Source organism: Lygodium microphyllum, chromosome 12, assembly GCF_053477565.2.
Source record: "Lygodium microphyllum isolate KBCC chromosome 12, Lygodium_microphyllum_v1.1.10, whole genome shotgun sequence".
Classification (NCBI taxonomy): Eukaryota; Viridiplantae; Streptophyta; class Polypodiopsida; order Schizaeales; family Lygodiaceae; genus Lygodium; species Lygodium microphyllum.
In genome coordinates this window covers 130,748,156-130,759,624 of record NC_141146.1, presented here as the reverse complement: position 1 = coordinate 130,759,624, position 11,469 = coordinate 130,748,156, and positions in this window count along the sequence as shown.

Sequence of the window (11,469 nt, the reverse complement as noted above, 5' to 3'; positions counted from 1 at the left end):
CTACCTGGTAGGACCCCAATCAAGGTGCAAATGAAGGAGAACAAGCCAGGAGTATCATGCCAAACAGTAAAACTAGCTGCAAACCAACCAAAGGGCCAGATCCAAAAAGCACCGGTCCAAGGGACCGTTATCAGGCCACGTATCATGACATGCAGTGCAAAGCAAGTCGAGAAATCAGTCAAGCAAGGAGATATGGTCTATCTGTGTATGATCCGACCAATTGAAGAAGAAGAAGATGGCAAGAAACCCAAACAACAGAAGAGGAACACAGAAGTGGCAGAAATACTTGAAGAATTCAAAGATGTAATGCTAGCCAAACTACCCAAGGGTCTACCACCCAGACGAGATGTGGATCACAAGATTGAGCTGATTCCAGGATCTGCCCCACCAGCCCGAGCTCCCTATCGCATGAACCACACTAAGCTCATGGAATTGAAGAACCAACTACATGAACTAGAAGAACAAGGATTCATCCGCCCTAGCAAATCCCCCTTTGGTGCTCCAGTGTTGTTTGTAAAGAAGAAGGATGGGGGACTTAGACTTTGTGTAGATTATAGGGCTCTTAACAAAATCACCATAAAAAACAAATACCCTATGCCCCTAGTGGAAGACCTCTTAAATAGACTGCATGGGGCCAAGCACTTCAGTCGGATTGACCTTAGATCAGGATACCACCAAATCCGCATAGCCGAAGAAGATATCCCAAAAATAGCCTTCCGTACCCGATATGGTAGTTTTGAGTGGTTAGTATTAGGGTTCGGCCTAAGCAATGGGCCAGGCACATTTTGTGGCCTCATGGATGGATTTTTTAGACCGGAGATAGATATCTTTATCATTATCTACATAGATGACCTCCTAGTCTACAGCAAGACCTTAGAAGAGCACAAGCAACACTTACGCCAAGTTTTTGAGAAACTGCGGCAGCATCAGTTATATGCCAAGCCAGAAAAATGTGAGTTCGCAGTGAAAGAATTGGAGTTCTTAGGCTTTTTTGTAGGAGCAGATGGAATCAAAGTGGACCCTAAGAAAGTGGAAGCTGTCCAAAGATGGCCTGTACTGAAAACTGTAAGAGAAGTGCGGGAGTTCCTAGGCTTCACAGTATTTTGTTGAAGATTCATCAAAGATTACAGCCTTATCACTGCCCCCCTCTCCCACCTCACCAAAGAAGACCACTCTTTTACATGGGGGGACTCCCGTCCTAAGGGTGCCGAACTTCACCAAACCCTTTGAAATCTCTACAGATGCATCTGACTATGGCATAGGGGGTGTACTGGTCCAAGAGGGTCACCCCATTGCGTATGAGTCAAAGAAATTTACCGATGCTGAAACAAGGTGGAGTACACATGAGAAGGAAATGTTGGCAGTCATCCACTGCCTTAGAAAATGGAAGCACTATGTTCAAGGTAAGCATACAATAGTCTTCACCGACAATATCTCCCTCAAATACTTCCAATCCCAACCCAAGTTATCAGCAAAGCAAGCCCACTGGCTAGACTTCCTAGCCGAATTTGACCTAGAGATTAAGCACAAGCCTGGCTCTACTAACAAAATAGCAAATGCCTTGAGCCGAAAAGTTGACCTGAAAGCTGTCAGTGTGGTCAGCAGCAACTTCATAAAACTTGTCAAAGAGGCCCTAGAACAAGATCAAGAAATACACAAGATAATCAAAGATGTGGAAGCAGAGAAGACACCACAGGGAATGTACACCTTAGAAGAGGGTATTCCATTTTTAGGCAAGAGATTGTATATCCCCAACAATGTGGAATTAAAGAAACTCATCCTGCATGAGATACACGACGGCAAGATTGGAGGCCACAAAGGGCAAAGCAAAACCTTGGAGGCCCTTAGGAAGCAGTTCTTTTGGCTGAATATGAAGGAAGAAGTGATAGACTACATCAAAACTTGCCCCACTTGCCAAATGGTCAAAGCACCAAGATCAAGACCAGCCGGACTACTACAGCCATTACTAGTACCTAACTGCCCATGGGATGTCATCGGCATGGACTTCATTGTGGAACTACCGGAGTCCCATGGGTACACAATCATCTTTGTAGTGGTGGACTATTTCTCCAAACAGGCCCACTTCATCCCGGCCAAACCACCACTCAATGCCAAGGAGGTAGCACGCCTCTTCTTCACACATGTATTCAAACTGCATGGCTTACCACTGGCCATTGTATCAGATAGAGATGGAAGATTCATGAGCGACATGTGGAAGGAACTCTTCAAGACTCTGGAAACCGAACTGAGATTCTCATCATCCTTCCACCCGGAGATAGATGGACAGACAAAACGAGTCAACCAAGGCATCGAAGATTACCTCCGCAGCTATGCTACAGTGGATCAGAAAGATTGGGCCTTGTACCTTGATGTCTTGGAATTTCACTATAATAGCTCCATCCACTCGGCTACAGGGTACACTCCCTTTGAGTTAGCCACAGGAAAAGAAGTCATTACACCACTGGCCTTAGCATCCGGAGCGACCAAAGCGGAGGATCAAGATGCAGAAGAATTCTTGAAGAAATGGAGAGATCGCAATGCAGCAGCTAAGCAAAGTCTCGAGCAAAGCAAGATAACAATGACAGAGCAAGCAAACAAAAAGAGAAAGGCTGTACTATTCGCCAAAGGAGACATGGTCCTAGTGAGCTCTAAGAATATGTCACTTCCCAAAAACATGACCCCCAAGTTCAATCACCGCTACTATGGACCCTACTGAATCACTCAAGTGCTGAACGAAGTCACTTACAAGCTGGACCTGCCAGTCAGTGTTTGTGTTCATAATGCATTTCATACTCGTCTTCTGCGCAGGTTCTATCCCGACAACCAATGGGGATGGCACGCACCAATGCTCCATTCCAATGGTCCCTTCAAAGTAGAAGCATTCCTCCGACGCCGGGAATAAAGAGGCTTCCCCGAATACCTCACCAAGTGGCACGGGCGTCCACTCAAGGAGGCCACTTGGATCTCAGAAGCGGAGGCCCGTGAATGCGGAAAGGATGCCTTTGCCCTTTGGCTCGAGGAGAACCCCCCTGCTCCTTCTACCGACCCTTGAGCCGCCCCAACACTCCAACAAATAATGCGGTTCTCAATCATAGACCCCAAATGTGCCTCCACTCCTCAAATGTAATCGAGTCGAGGGTGGACTCGCATGGTAGCAATCATCACAAATAACTCCATCAAACAAAAAAGCCCCAACGTCTTAGTGTGGCAGACACTGGCCAGTCTGATAGTATAGACTGTGTTAAGACCCCGCGGTCCCCTTAGACCGGCAGACACTGACCAACTTGCTAGGAAAAGCTGCATTAAGACCCCGGATGAGTCAAATAACAAACGCTACCCTTAGATTGCTGAGGTCAGCAATCCAGTAACGAGGGTCAGTGTAAGGGCTTTGTAGCTATACCATCCCGTTGCTACCGATTGCACCTATATAGGGAGTAGTAGTGACTCAAAGCCCTGCCTTGTTTCCACTCTACGTGTGATTCCCTATGCCCAGTGGTGAACCCTCTTATGTGTGGCGTCACGAGGGTGTAGTCATGGGATGTGTCTATGTTGTCCCGCTTTTGGATTGAATAATACAAGAGTATACCTTGAGCTCATATCGTGTTACCTTTCTGTTCCGTGTTGAGTGCACAACGAGTGCAGGTTTATCACCCCCCCCCTTTGGCAATTAGATCTTAACCTAGCCAAACCTCACCATGAAGGAAAGAAGATAGAAGACATTCTCTAGGAATATGACAACATTAAGTACCACGAAGAAATGATAATGCGGTGGTTGATACTTGAATTAGAAGGCTTTTGTTAATGCAATCTCCATGCCCAATAATCTTATGTTAGACATAGTAAGGTAGGCTACCTCGCATGATGAACTACAGTAAGACATATTATTTATTCTTCAATAGTCATATCCTTCCTAGAAAGAGAAGCTTTTGTAGATTTCAATCATAGATTAGTGATTCATGATAGCTTAGTATCTAGGCACTCATGATAGCTTAGTATCTAGGCACTCAGGCTACACCAGGACCGTGAATGCACTAAGAATGACTTACCATTGGCTAGGCTTTGAGTGCATTTTGCTCCATTGCATCAAAGAGTGCTTATCATATTAGTGACTAAAAGGTGAAAGGATCAAAATGCTAAGCATGTTGCATCTCCTAAGCATAAATTTGATGAAGTGGCAATGCACCAGTATGGAATAATGTGGCAAGTTTTTCCACCATGCAAGAAGGTTATGTTTCCATCCTAATGGTTGTAATCTACCCACAAAAGTAGCCCAAACTATCAAGACACAACTATGCTTTACTACTACTTATCATCCCCAAACCAGTGGGAAAATGGAGTCAATAAACCAAGAGGTCAAATATATACTCGTGGTTTGTTTTGAAAAAGAGCCACAAGGGTCGAAAGAGTCTTAGTGGAATGTGCATGTAATACCTTCTATACCATAGCATAAAAAATGTCCCCTTCAAGGAATTATATAAACAAGACCGCTTGTCTGCTCTAAACTTCTCTAACCATGCCATTAGGTGGAAGCCTCTAAGGTAATGATATTGGAAGAGATACACAAATAGACCAAGTCCATTTCTCAAGATATTAAGATTGCAAGAACAACTAGACCCATCAATAGGTGGTGTTCTTACCTATTATATTAACCGTTACTTATCCTATTGTCATTATATTAGAAAAAATTGTAGCCAAATAGATTATCCAAACCTTCTAGCATGAATAAAAAGACTCGGTGACTCTATTTCTAAAGAACTATTACAATTTTCCCGTTGAAGGATACCCAAGATGGGGGGAGAGAGAGAAAGGATGATGAGAGAGAGGACATGTGGTATGTGTAATTTTTTCTCGCCACAGAAAGCGGTCACCGATAGCCCCTTATTGGATGAAATTTTTTTCTGGTGGCCCATTCCTCGCGAGGGTAACATTTCACCTAACTAGATTTATGGGTTTTCTTAGGTTGCCCTTTGACCACTTTGTAGCAAAAAAACAAACCATAGTCCCGAGAATATATAGAATGGAGAAATAGAGTGATGGGAGAGGGATACCCAAGACGGGGGAGAGAGAGAAAGGGTGATGAGAGAGAGGACATGTGGTTTGTGTAATTTTTTCTCGCCACAGAAAGGGGTCACCGATAGCCCCTTATTGGACGAAAAATTTTTCTGGTGACCCATTCCTCGCGAGGGTAACTTTTCACCTAACTAGATTTATGGGTTTTCTTAGGTTGCCCGTTGACAACTTTATAGCAAAAAAACAAACCATAGTCCCGAGAATATATAGAATGGAAAGAGAGAGAAATAGAGTGATGGGAGAGGGATGAGAGAGAGAGACAACGTGAATAAAGCAATGTTTGAATGAGTGTATTTTTTAAGCAATAAAGTAATGTTTGAATGAGTGTGTATAAGGTTCTACTTTGTATGACTATCTCATATTATGCTTCTAGGAGTGTAAAGATCTACTATTTGGAAAATTCTCTCTCTTTCTTTTGCTCATAAAGTTAATTAAGTAAATATTTAATGAGTTGAGAAAATGTGGGGAGAGAGAGAAAGGGTGATGAGAGAGAGGACATATGATATGTGTAATTTTTTCTCGCCAGAAAGGGGTCACCAGAAGCCCCTTATTGGATGAAAAAATTTCCTGGTGATCCATTCCTTACGAGAGTAACTTTTCATCCAACTGGATTTATGGGTTTTCTTCACCTAATAAGGGACTGCCGGTGACCCTTTTTTGGCGAAAAAACAAACCACAATTTTGAGAACAGACAATGTGGGAAGAAGAGAGAGCAACAGAGTGCTGTTTTTTTCACCCAAGAGCAAAAAAAAAACCCGTATCCTATTGGTCTCTACTCTCCCCATGCCATATATTCTCAAATCAGTGGTTTGTTTTTTTGCCAAAAAAGGGTCACCAGCAGCCCCTTAATAGGTTTAAAAAAACCACAAATCTAGTTGGGCGAGGGAAGAGAGAGTAACAAAGTGATGGGAGAGGGATGAGAGAGAGAGAGACAATATGAATAAATCAATGTTTGAACATGTGTTTTTCAAATAATAAAGCAATGTTTAAACGAGTGTGTATAAGCTTCTACTTTGTATGACTATCTCATATTATGCTTCTAGGAGTGTAAAGGTCTACTATTTAGAAAATTATATCTCTCTCTTTCACTCGTAAAGTTAATTAAGTAAATATTTGTTAATTAGTTGAGAAAATGGGGGAGAGAGAGAAAGGGTGATGAGAGAGAGGACATGTGATATGTTTTCTCGCTAGAAAAGGGTTGTTGACCCTTATCGGACGATTTTTTTTTTTGGCAACCCATTTCTTGTGAGAGTAATTTTTCACCCAATTGGATTTGTGGGTTTTCTTCCCTAATAAGGGGATGCTGGTGGTGTACCCCTTTTTGGCGAAAAAACAAACCACAGATTTGAGAATATACAACATGGAGAGAATAGGGAACAATAGGTAGGGTACAATTTTTTTTTTCACCCTATTCTCCACATGCTGTATATTCTCGGATTTGTGGTTTGTTTTTTTGCCAAAAATGGGTCGCCAACAACCCCTTAATGGGCAACAAAAAATCACAAATCTAGTTCGGCCAAAATTTACTCTCCAAGAATGGGTCATTAAAAAAAAAAATCGTTTGATAAGGGCCCCCATTCTCTCTCCCCAAAAATTTATTCTTGGAGAGTAAATTACACATATCGTGTGCTCTCTCTCTTTCATCACTCTTTTTCTCTTCCCCTATTTTCTCTCTCCTTCACCTATAAAGGGACCCATTCCCCCTCCCCTCCTTTTTCACATTGCAAATCGTTCCACTCTTTGGTATGTGACTCTCTCTCTCTCTCCACACCTCTCTCTCTAACACAGTCACACATACTCTATCTCATCCCCCTAGGCTTTTCCCCTCTCTCTCTATCCCCCTCCCCCTCCCACACACACACTCTCTCTTCCTCTCTCTCTCTCACTCACACACACACACACACACACACACACACACACACACACACACTCACTCACTCACTCACTCACTCACTCACTCACTCACACACACACACACACACACACACTCTCTCTCTCTCTCAATCTATCCCCACCTTCCTCCCCCTCTCTATCTCCCCCCTCTCTCTATCTCTCTCCCTCTCCCTCTCTCTGGCTCTCTCTCTCACTTTCTCTCCATGTATTTGCCTCACACACACACACTCTCTCTCACACACACACAATTGGTATTTTATTGGCAAAAAATTGAGTTTGTAAGAAGTAACCCTAAGCCCCTCTATCATTGCCAAATCTGGTTTCAAAAGACAAGATTATGTCACCCTTTACGAGGGCAATGAAAGGATTACAAAAGGTTTAATCCGACAAACGCTCCCCTAACCAAGCTTTCTCCTTGGATGAGTGAGAGTTCTTAACATCATCGTGTATTAGAGGGGTGTGATGGCCCGTGGCAAAGGCAATACTGAGATTGACATTGAGAAAAACACAATTGTGCGATGGCCAATTTAATAGACGGTAAGCAACTCCTCTCTTGGTTTTTGTTATGATTGCGCTATCTCCCCCTCTTACCCTATTCGGATTATTGTTTGCAGGAAAGAGAGCGACGACTAGATGAGTCTCCCGAGGACTCTGACTTGCCTCCACGATCTATAGCAAAACGACAAGCTATTGTCATCAGAAACATGCAATCACAAGGGGGGAGTCGCCCTCCAAGAGTGAGAGGAAGAGTAACACAAACACGATCATGCTATAGGCAACCATTGCAACTGCATGTGGGGAAGGAGTGACATCAGGAGAGGTGGGCATGCTTCGATAACGTAGGCGAAGAAGGGAAAGAGAAAGCTCATACTATCAGAGAGTGATACTAATGAGGAAAGCAACGACCATCACAACATCGAGTCCTTTAGTACACAGCAAGGGCGTGGTTGTATGCAACCCAAGAAGAATCAAGCACAAAGAACTGAAAAGAAGTGCATGACAGATGCCGGTGAAATGACTAGTGAGACCGCTCTCACAGTCACTTGTAAAAAACATATTGTGCAAGCATGCATAGAAGACCAGTTGGAAACGTTGCTGGTGAGTGCTTGCAAGAGATGGCAGTATGATTTAGATTATGGTTTTTATTTCTTTACGTTGATTAGACATTAATTACTTCATCATCTCATTCAGATACGGATATCCACCCCTTTGCCACCCATCCCATTATGTCGTTTGGTTTCCATGTCTACAATTAGATAAGTCACATCGAGGTACAAGTAACTCTCAGAAACCTTTTTTAGCAACGGGTACGTTAGAGGGATGGGTATATTCATAGTATCATTGGAGACTCCAAGACATTAGTGCAAGGAGGTTGATAATATGATTAGAACTGAGTGGGACCCCCATTGGCTAAAGAAGCATGAGGACTTCGAGGCAGAAATTAGTGGCACCGATTGGGCCTTTTTGTCAAATTGCATATTTTTTATGTTTGGGATGGTAACCATCAACTCACAGCATGGATGAATAAGATACGCACATGTGAGTGGCCCCTAAATTGTAGGACCTTAACATTCTGCAATGTGTTTGTTTCTTACATCATCCTTAACATAATTGATTGTTTGCAATAGCCTTTCTAGATAACGCGAGGCAACACATGCGCGTTGATTGTCACCTTGTGAAAGTGACGTGTGGCATAGGGGGAGATTTTGTTAGCTATTTCTCATACTAATAGGTATGCGATGGATCATATTCATGAGATCCTAATATGCATGAGATCATAATATAGGATGTACATAGGCAGGCACAAAAGGGGGTTGTCCATACCTCATATCCAGACCTTGTTTGTGAAGCAAGGATACTAGGGTAGGCTGACCACAAGGTAACTGATGAGGCAAAGGCATGGGTGCAAGCGCACAGAAAGTCGGTGCCCATTCCTGCATGGTACAAGGCACTATTGATTGCACTTGCCCACGTTATGTGGAAGGTAGGTAGTTCTTCAAGCTATCTTAACAATGTTTTTATTGATGCATTTTTTCCTAATGCAATGATGTTGTCCCTAATTACCAAGTGCAGGATGAGTATGATATGGCAGTGCAACCGATCGAACAGAAACGAACATAGCTCTTCGACTATGAATTTAGAACCAAGTGGGGCGAGGCATAGTATAGTGTTAATGAAAAGTTCATCAAGAAAACTCGATGTTTGCTAAGAGTTGTAGACCCCAGCCTTAGAGAGAAGTGGCATCAGTAAGTTGCTACCTCTTTGTACATGCCATCTATTTGTACTCAAAATACATTGGTCCAAAGTAACAATAATTTTGTCAATGCAGTATTGTCTCATGCCTAAGAGTGGGGCTCCAAGACATGGGATGTATTGAATGAGGAGAGAGTATACACATTGGCATCCTCAAAGCTAAACGAGACAAATCGCGTAAGGATATTGAAGGCCATGGAGACAGGAAAATTCGAACATTGATGGGCATGCCTGAACGTAAGTTATTCTTGTTCACCTAAATTATGTGCATCATAAGTTTGACGAATTGGTATTAAATGACATAGCTTTGATTCAAGCAGATGAAAATGCACCGTTTCGAAGTTGGGTAAGACAAGAAATCTTTTGGGCCATGTTGCAAGATGATGGAAAGAGATTGCTTTTGAGTTGGGAGGACTATTATAACATTCAAGTGGAACACGATTTGTTCTTCCAATACACCCAAGAGATAAAGAGAAAACATAGAGAGCAAATGTTTCACACTATTTTCCATGATTTCAAGCCAGACGAAGATATAGAGTCACAGAAGTCAACAAAGTTAGTAGCATGGAGGCTTCTATACAGGTAGTTTACAACATCCTTCTTTAGTAGCATGTCTACAGTGCTATCTTACCAATCCATTCAAGAATTGTAATGGTGACTTTGCAAGTCAAGTTCATGTAGAGGTAGATGGAGAGGAGGGCTATACAAACTCTGCCAGGAGAGTGTGAGGATTGGGAAAATGTGCAGGAGGATCAGTGTGTGTATGAGGATTATGACATAGAGCAAAAGTGGGATAAGGAGGTATATCGAAGATGCCCTATTTTCCTCAACTATCCAAAAGGTGAATACCCCTCCAATGAGAAAAGTTTGTACAAAAAATACTCAAGCAAAAAACAAACACAAGAGACACAAGGATCCAAAGGCATGGCAAGCAAAATGAGTTGTATTCTTAGGAGTATATTGCACTTTGTTGTCTCCTAATGAAGAGACTATGATGGGTTCATAGGAAACTGATACTAGTAGTGCGGTTACTATAAAAAGAAAACAGAAGAGCATGCGCACATCCAATATCATTGAAGAGAGGCCAAGCAAAGATTAGTCCTCATCACCAATTAATTTGGTTTCTCCACATCTAAAAGGTTTGATGTTTTGAAGTACTATAGCCAAGACATCTCTTGTGTCCCTCCAATGGAAATATTTCCTTGAATATGAATTATAACCACCAAACCATGTAGGCCCCTTCGTTGATACCACTAAAGAGCAGATCGCAATGGAAGGCATCACCGAGGAGGTCTGCGACATTGGCATGGATAGAAGGATACAACAAGTCCTTCCAGATCTTGCAGTGGAGAGTGTTACCTTACACACTGTTATAGAGAGATGCACGACAATGATGAGAAGTAGTGAGGCATCACATGGAATTGACACACGTATTATAGAGCACCAAGATGGTAAGCTTGCTTTTGTACAAAACTCATGATGTGAAGGCACGTCATTCTTGTTCATTGTCACCAAAGTAACATCAACAATAATTCTTTACATGCAGAGGGTGAAAGAATTGAGTGTCTTGGATTTGAGGTCACATCGGACGTGGTACGTGTGCAAAGAGGTAAAGAAACGATGCTTGTGAATTTCACACATGTCATGATTCGATGATGTCAAAGCTTTAAAATATTCTCTCATTATATGACGTTAATAGTGATGTGTGTCCCTATGTAGGGAAGGAAAGAATGTAAGAACACGAACTAGCCATGCTAGGGGACGTGGCAGCTACCGGTAAACAAGAGTGACTCGTGGTTTTTTTTTTCCCACAATACAATGCCAATAAGAATGGTCTGTATTTTTGCAAAGGGGGATATAATTTTTTATTTTCAACCTATAATGTTGGAGGATGTGCCAGTCATAGACACTAGTAAACTAACATGTCTCAATAATACTATCTACAATAACATTTTGAATGAAAAATATGTTGCTAATTATGAATTTATCATGCAGAGGGCCATACTCAAAGTCACGTGGAAGTCCACTTGCAAGACATCATCTCCCACGAAGCTACAATGGTGCAAGATGTTCCAACCACACATGTAGGTAAACAAACATGTAAGAAGAATATTATCTATCGTTAACATTCAGTAAGAAGAATATGTTACTAATCAAGGAGTCAATGTACAGAGGTCCACAACATTGAAAGCCCCATGGAGGACCCCTTGCAAGTCATTGTCTCCCATGCCACTGTGATGGCAAAGGTGGAGT